Below are 9,284 nucleotides of genomic sequence, written 5' to 3'. Positions count from 1 at the left end.
GACTTGTTGGTTACAGGTGAGCTAACACAGTGCACCTGCCAATGACATGTCACTTAGGATGTGAAAGGATATGTCTTCTGCCTACACATTAAATCTAATACAGGTGAACATACTTGGAAAGATTACTATAAACTCTTCCATACATCAAGCTGCTGTGATCTGAAGGACAGAGTTTGTCTTTAGCTATCCATGCAGAAGAGTCAAGATTTTTAATGGTCTGTGAGTGCATGAAAATCCAGACTGAATAATAGGAAAAATAAAGCTTAATGGAATCTCTGGAAGTCATCTCAAAGCAGAACTAATTTTGAAGGTTCGCAGCCTTTACTGATGGGTTTTTCCATCCCAACTACAGGACATCTTATCTGTCTTTTTCAAGTTTCAGTGAGGTTTTTGTCCATCTGTTTCTCCAGCCCAGTAGAGTTCCTCTGAATTGCTGCCTACATCTTCATCATATCAACCACTTCCCCAAAATTCTGGGTCAATCCTCAACTATAGAATGCATTCCAGCACATTGTGCAGGTCATTCATGAGGACATTAGTAAATATCAGCCCCAGAAGAATGCCACTCATAAGCAGCTGCAATCAAGACTTTGAACTACCAGCACCACCATTTTGCCCCAACACTCCAACCACTTTGTAGTCTACCCATCCAGTTCATGTCTCTCAAATACGGCTATGAGGATACTGTGTAAAGATGTGAAAAGCCTTGCTAAATTCAAGGCAAACAGTGCACACTGCTCTTCCAGTTTTCTGCATAATCAATCGTCTTCTGGTAGAAGGCAATGAGTTTGATCAGAAATCACTTGACAAGTCTGTGCAAACTGTTCTTAACTGTCTTGTCTTTTATGTGCTTGGTTTCCATAAAGATTTTTTTATGTTATTTTCTTAGGCTGACCAGCCTGTTGTTCCTCACACCTTCTTTCTTGTTTATTTTTGAATACAGGTGCAGCATTTGCGCTTTTACAGACCTCAGGGACTTTGCTCAATGAACACTACCTTTCCAAGAAGGTCTCCTAAATGAGTAAGCTATCTCCATCAGCACCCTCAGATGCATTCTTTGTAGCTACATGGACTTGAAGGCATCTTAGTTAAATTCTAATTCAATCTTTGTTTGCCATGGGTAGTGCATTTCCCAGATTTTGCTACTAGGCCCAAAGACCTGAAAAGCTAGTGAGCAGATCTTCCTAGTAAAGGCTGATAAAAAAGGCATTGAGCAGCCCACCACAAGCTTACCAGCCTCACTAATCAGCAGAACAAGAATTTTATTTTCTTCATTTTTATTGCTGACCTACCTGTAAAAGACCTTGATTTCTCATCTCTCTTGCCAGCTTTATCTCCACCCAAGATGTGACCTTCCTAATTACATTCTCATGTCTGCAGGCAGGCTTCTCTTTCACAGTCTCTCCCTTCTTCCACCACTCTTACACTTGTTTTTTACATTTCAGCCAAGTCAGGAATTCACTGTTTAATTAAGATGGCCTTCTGCCAGTCCTGCTTATTTTCTTGTCCACTGGAACAGGTTATCATTTTGCTTTGAGGTGGTTGTTCTTGATAATTAAGCAATTTCTGTTCCCTGAGGGGAAGTCTCCCATGGGACCCTACCTTCTAGTTCTTTAAATAAGGTAAAGCACTGTGAGAATTGAGGGATTTATTATGCTACTTACATGCATCACTTCCCTCCAGATCTTAAATTCCACCATTTCCTGGTTGCTGCAGCAAAGGTTGCCATTGACTGTCATCTCAACTAATTCTTCTTTATTCATGAGTAGCAGACCTAGCAAAGAACCTCACCTAGTCAGCTGTCCCAGAAGATGTACAAAAACCCCCATCTTGTACATTATTCAGCATTTCTGACTTTCTGTATTCCTTTGGAAAGTCTTAAGAAAACAACATATCATTTTTTAAAGCAGTTATTTTGTCAAAACCAGACAGTGCTTGTCTTATGTATCACACATTTTCCCTTTAATATTTTCAACAATATAAACCTCTGGGTTTCCAGGGAAACATTTCATGAAGAAACCTTACTCTTTGTTTTTATTTGCATGTTGAATTGCAAGTTTATTATTTTATTTTTCCCTCAGAGGTTAGTTCAAAACCAGCATCTTCAGTGGGACTGACAAGCAGCACAGTAATGCATACGCAAGTCTCTCCCTTCCCTTAGGATCCTTATCTAAATGAAACTGGAGCTAGAAAATATCTGACGACATTGACAGTATATTAATTGTGAAAAATCTCTTACATTGTTTTTGCAAAATCTTAAGTAGAATGAGTAAATAGTACTATATATGTGGAATGGATATCAAGGTTTTTTAATGAATTTCCTTGAGCCAAACAATTGCATGACTTCAGTTACATGGCATTCATTCTGCAGTGACCACTAAGAAGACTCAAGCATAAGCAGGCACCCAAGGGGAAAAGGATCAGGTTTAAGGCATATAAATAACCATGTTCCAATGACAAAGATACTAGTTCACGTGAAATTCTCATTTAAACCTTGATCTTGCAAAAAGCTAAACAGTGTAGCTTCATTTCTACCATGCTGGTTTTGTCAGCAGATCTGGAATGGTTAAAATGTCCATTACTTTTCAATTTAAGCGTCATAGTCACCACCTTTTTAATCACACACTTTTAGTCAGTTTTTTGAGATAGACTTATGATAATAGGAATTCAAAGTGTTGAATTCTGGCTCTAATCAGACCTTTTCCATGTCTTTCTCATTTTGCTTTTCCTAGGATATCCTGTGTTAAAACACTTATACAGAGAAAAATTTCAAGGAATACAAGTAATTTATCTCAGATTTTAAATCTCCAAACAATAGGTCATAGAAAGAAAGAAAACTGTAAATATTTTTTGCTAAGGTAGATGCTCCAAAAATTTGTGACTTTTCTGTCCTCCACAAACTCCACAAAAAAAAGCTTCCAAGAAATCAACTTTTTGTAAGCAGTTCCCTCAGCTTTTGCAGTGGAATGAAATAACATAAACTTTGTTTTGCTGTAATGATATTTCTAGAGTCTGGTCCTTCTGACACTGTCTTGGTGAACTATCTATCCATTCTGTGTATTCTGATGTAAAAAACAAGTAGCTGCCTGTGGGAAAATTTACAGTCAGATGTTCTAGAATTTTATTGTAGATCACTTTGTAAAGGAAAAGCCTGAAAATGCTAGATAATTTCAGAGGCTCAGCACTGGTCTGCTAATATGCCAGGAAGAATAAGCAATTATGATTTTCATCTAAGCAACATATGCTGTTTGCTGTCCTGTTCTGAACAGCTGTAGGTTAGATGCTGTTAAGATTAAGCCCCTTCTCTCCTTCATATTTCAAAATTCAAATTAAACTAAAATAACAGCACCTGCTGAACAAAAACACTATTTCAAAATGTGTACTTGCACACAATTACTATGAAGAGGCTGGCCACCATTGTTACCAGTCTATTCTTTCTGAATGGAAATGGCAGAGAAGTTTTCCATGCAGCTGCAGCTCTTCAATTGTATAACTAGTGCTGGCCCCAAGCCAACCCTCAAGAACTCAAGTGGCACCAAAAGATACTATATTGATTTGCAATCGAACATAATAGGCCATCAGCTTAATTATTACTGAAGTGACAAGGTTCTGGATATTTCATATTTATATTTCTGAGGCCTGTGAAAGATGAATGTAAATCTTTTAAATGCCTACATTTGCATATCTTCAGAAGGGTTGAGTGCTCTTACTGTATTCATAGCCTGTGAAAGACCTAAAGGACTGGCTATTCAACTCAGGTTGCTAGATCACACAATCACTTACTTACATAACGAAACAAGGCTATAAAACTAAACACATTCCTACAGGAAAATATCCCCAGATCTCTTAAAGACACCTAAAAATGTATGTTGATCACTAACGTTATTTTCATGGACCTTTTACTTCCTCCACTCCCTTAGGGAAAAGATTACTTGAATATAAGAGCCTGAATTGGCATCATCTAGCACTGTAAACACCTCCCAAAATACTCACTGCACAGAGTTTTTCCTTCCCACTGTCTATTCACCACAGTTTTATGACAGAAGGTCTGCAAACAAGAAGCAACATTTGAAAGAATGAGAGAGCTGGTCTTGTTCAGATTGAAGAAGAGAAGGCTCCAAGGAGATCTTACAGCAATCTTCCAGTACCTGAAAGGGGTGTACAAGAAAGCTGGAGAGGGACTATTCATAAAGGCTTGTTGTCATAGGACAATGGGGAATGGCTATAAACTGGAAAGGGGCAGATTTGCACTAGACATTAGGAAGAATTTCTTCACCATGAGGGTGGTGAGGCACTGAAACAGGTTGCCAAGGGAAGTTGTGGCTGCCTCCATCCGTGAAGGTTTTTAAGGCAAGTTTGGATGGAGCCTTGGGCAGCCTGGTCTAGTGGGATGTCCCTGCCCATGGCATTGAGGGTAGAACAAAATGATCTTTAAGGTTCTTTCCATAGAATAGTTAGGGTAACAATTCTATGATTCTATTCTATGATTCTTGGCCTCTGAATTGCATTTGTCGTGAAAAGCATTCTCTATTGGCATTTGCTATAAATTACTTTCGCATATTGTATGTGGATAGCTGGGGAAAAAAATTGTTTCTTCAGTTCTCAGCAGATAAACAATATGCAGCTGAAAACATAGTTACAAACATGACAAAATTTTTAGTTTTCTGAGTATTTGGAGAAATAGTGAGAGAAAATTGGGAGAAAATACTTGTTGCCCCATTTATCCTCTATGTCCTGCCAGTAAACTTATTCCTAGAGAATTTAGGCCTCTATGTTCAAGTACTGATGCCCTCTATTAGAGGAATATGCCTTAACTCCTTATGACAATCATATTTTCTAGTGTTATCCATTTGATGACTTTTAATTACTAGTTAAAGAAGTCTGCTCTGAAACAGAGAGCTGACAAACAGGTTGTCTATGTATGCATACTGGTTCCTATGAGACAATAAATTTGTTCAACTTCGTAATATTAAGGAAGCCCAGTACTTTGGTTTTTTTAACATTCATTAAAAAAAACAAGTTAGAGAAAATATTTACCAAATAGAACCAAAAATTTACCAAATGGAACAAGTTCATAGGAAAATGCTTTTCTTCCTTGCTTGTTGCTTAGACCCCATCCCCCCGCTACCTCAAATGCTTTGCTCTTCGGAAGCTCAGTTATGGCACTGAAAGAATATTCTGAGACGCAGATCAGTTTGTGTATTTCCACTTGAGAGTGTAAATGTAGATATCAACCAGCTCATAACTGAAATTCCATTAAAAACAAAAGGAAAACTAAAAACATCAGACAGCTTTGCCATGAGCAGGTGTTACTAATCCAAAATTCCTAACTCAATGGCTGCTATGGATTCAGGAAAATAGAACAAATTTTAGCCATAGCTGCAGTGCAGAGATGTCTTCCCATTATGTCTTCCTTTCCTTTCTAGTGTACAGAGATGTTTGATTACTTCCTCTTGATAGTATTACAGGAAAGACAGCTCATAACACACCTACAATCACTGTTATCAAAAGGATTTAAAACAAAAGAAGAATTCTCAAACATGAGAACAATTATATGAACAACTTCTCCTCCATCCTAAAATGCTTAAATACAAACATGACATTCCTGTGAATAACTGTCTAGGAGGAGTTACTCAGATACAAGATTAGTTCAAGAGCTCTCCCTTGGAACTTTCTGTCTATCCCACATAGTTATCATATTATAACTGCTATGTACTTTGTGAAGTGAGTGTCTGATCTCCATCTCCTGGAAATAGTACTGTGTTTGAATCTCAAAGATCACAGTCGTATTGTGTGTTCATGAGGGAATACAATGAGATCAGAAACCAACATGCTGATTATAGCTTGTTTTCTGGGTTAGAATTGGAGTATATTGCTAGAAAAATTTGGGGGATTTTGTATTTCATTGTGAACAGATATAATGACTTGGGTAAAAATATAAGGCTCACAACATTAATAGAGGATACTGGCAAAAATTCGTTTGCTTATCTTGAAAGTATAATATAATTTCCCAACCAAAACCATTCAATTTTCTCCTGTTCTTTTCCTAACAGTAACAAGATGGTTATGACAAAATTCAGCTTGATATAGTGCTTTGGAATGTGAGATATTTCAATGATCACTTTTTAGCCATACATCTGTAAGACACTGGAAGGGGAGGAAGAACATAGAGAAGTTAGGAGAAAGGGAACACACAAGACTTAGACCTATTGAGGAAAAAAATGACTTTTCAAATTTTAAGGCTATGTCTTGCAATTCAGACTTCAGACTTCGGAAAATAAGATATTTGCATATTAATGCCAAAAAAGCTGCAAAGAACAGACTTCAACTGCATCAAAGGGGCGGCCAGACCTTCTGCACCAGGCACCAAGAATGCTCTTGTGGGATGGTGGCAGTGGTCAGTAGAGAATCAACAATTAAAGACTTCTGCTAGTACAGTCCCTGCAAAGTGGCCTAGTCTGAGGCCAGACTGAAAACAAATCACATGCATTAAAGTTGTGTAAAAGGAAAAGAGCTGTATAGCAACCACCTGCACAAACAATTTTGAAATGAAAGGATGTGAAGATGAACAATGAGCTGAGAATCCAGCTGAGGTTTTTGTTGCTGGTAACAGGAACAACAATAGCGCACTTAAAATACAGATGGAAAGTATCCAGAAACCAACAAGAAAATGTTGGTATTAATTTTCTATCCTATCGGGCCAAAAGGTATCTAAATTATATGAAATATGACTGGTTTCTAGTTATAGAAAAAAAATTGCTTTGAATAGCACAGCATAAATACTTTCTCTGCTTAAAACAAAGAAAAAGAAAAAGCACCTTTATAGTAGATTTACTTGCCTGTAAATAAGAGGATACTGCTTGTTTCACACCTACACAGTGTGATCACTAAGAGATTTAGTTTTTCTCCATTTCTGTATAAAGTGTGGCTTAATAGTTGGTTAAATATGTACAGCTCAGTGCAGGGAAGAAGAAAAAAAATGTAAAATGTAATGAAGCTAAGTGGTGTTAGAACATTAAAATATCCTGGCCATTATTTTTATGATTTGGAATTAGAATCTTCATATTTCAATCTTGCAATAAGAATCAGAGTTAGGATTTTTCAAGAAATGGAACATCAAACACTGAAAACCAGAAAAATGGTTAACGAAATATTTAAATATTTTTAATATAAAATTAAAAATATTAAGGAACTGTCTCAAAGAGATAATACCATCCCCTATCTACCCATTTATAGGCTGGATTTTGAAATGATCTCTTCATATTGCTGAACAGTTATAGAAGTAATTTCACTAAGTCTGTGTAATTGCGAAGACAAGGGCTTAGGAATGAATATAAAAGCTTCACAAATTGATTATAAAATAGCCTAGCAGAAAATCCAAATTAGTTTAAATAAATTCTGTATCAAACTGAGCTTTACCATGAAACAGAGAAGAACAAGTGTCTTCCTGCATCTCTTGATTTTATATTACAGAAGTTTTTTCCTAATGCTTCTTTCATATTGTTTAAAAGAAAGATAAATGTTGGGAGGAGAAAACATTTTAAATTCAGAAATAAAACTATTACTAATATCCTTTATCTATGTTGTAGAGGTATTTATGAAATTAATTGATCCTTCTTTACACTAAAATTATATAATGAACAGTATTCCTACCGTACTTCTTCTGTGGGATTTGTCTGAAGGTTTAGAGAACAATCATGTCAAATCCTCTTCTCTGCATGAGCACATGCTACATGAATGAAAGAAAATTTGAGTAAGTTTTCTATTAATTCTAGCAGAAGACTCCACATTGTTCTCTCATTCTCCAGGATTTATTTTCCTGACTGGTCTTCACAAACCATGGTACCTCGCTTCTCGTGACTGCTTCTCCAAGTTACTGCAAGAAGCACAAATTATATAACTCCAGGGAATATTAACATCCTTGGCCTTTTTTAAAGGACAAAAGGAATAAACATTTTGCTCTGTTTTTTCCTTTGTGCAGAGTTGAACTAGATAATATTTTGAGTATAATATAATATACTGAGTGCACCCTTAGCATGTTTGCAGGTGACAGTAAACTGGGAGGAAATGTTCATCTGTTGGAGGTTAGGGAGTCTCTACAGGAGGATCTGAACAGGCTGGATCGTTGGGCTGAGGCCAATGGGATGAGGTTTAACAAGGCCGAGTGCGGAGTCCTGCACTTCTGCCCTTAAACTCTGAATCTTCTGTGTGTTGGTTTTGGCTGGGATAGAGTATTTTTCTTCGTAGTAGCTAGTATGGGGCTATGATTCGGATTTGTGCTAAAAGCAGTGTTGATAATGCAGAGATGTTCTTGTTATGGCTGAGCAGAGCTTACATAAGTCAAGGCCTTTTCTGCTTCTCACATTATGCCACCAGTGAGTACGCTGGGGGTGCACAAGAAGCAGGGAAGGGAGACAACTGAGACAGCTGACCCCAAATGATCAAAGGCATATTCCATACCATATGACATTGTGCTCAGCATATCAAGCTAGGGGAAGAGGAAGGAAAGGAGAGATGTTCAGAATTATGGTGTTTTATCTTCGCAAGTAGTTATTACATATATTGCAGCCCTCCTTTCCTGGAGATGGCTCAACATCTACCTGCTGAGGGGAAAGAGTGAAGGAAGGGAGCCCATGAGGGCTGGGAGCTCTTCAAAAAGGAAATCCTAGCAGCTCAGGAGAAAGCCATCCCAATGTTCCGGAAAAAAAGCTGGCAGGGGAAAAAAACAGCTTGGTTGAACAGAGAGATCTTGAGTGATATCAAGAAGAAGAGAAACGTTTATGGCCTCTGGAACAGGGGACAGGCCTCTTGGGTGGACTACAGGAGGGAGGTGAGATTGTGTAGAGAAAAAATCAGATGGGCTAAGGCTCAACTAGAAATCAGATTGGCAAAGTCTGTGAAAGATAACAAAAAATCTTTCTATAAATATACAAATAATAAAAGGAGGACTAGGGAGACCATGCACTCCCTATTGGATGCAGAAGGAACAACAGTGACAGGGGGTGAGGAAAAGGCTGAGGTACAATGCCTTCTTTGCCTCAGTCCTAAATTGTAAAGAAAGTTGTTCCTTCTGTGTACAAACCCAGGAGCTAGAGGAGCAAAATGAGTCTCCCATGATCCAAGAGGAGGTGGTCAGAGCCTTGCTAGCCCGACTAGACACCCACAAGCCTATGGGGCCGGATGGGATTCACCCAGGGGTATTGAAGGATGTGGATGTGCAGGCCAAATGCCTCTCCATCATCTTCCAAGTGTCCTGGAAGACTGGGGAAGTTCCACTGGACTGG

This window comes from Phaenicophaeus curvirostris, chromosome 5, assembly GCF_032191515.1.
Source record: "Phaenicophaeus curvirostris isolate KB17595 chromosome 5, BPBGC_Pcur_1.0, whole genome shotgun sequence".
In the NCBI taxonomy this organism is placed as follows: domain Eukaryota; kingdom Metazoa; phylum Chordata; class Aves; order Cuculiformes; family Cuculidae; genus Phaenicophaeus; species Phaenicophaeus curvirostris.
The sequence above is the reverse complement of the archived record's forward strand: the minus strand, read 5'-3'. Positions refer to the sequence as shown.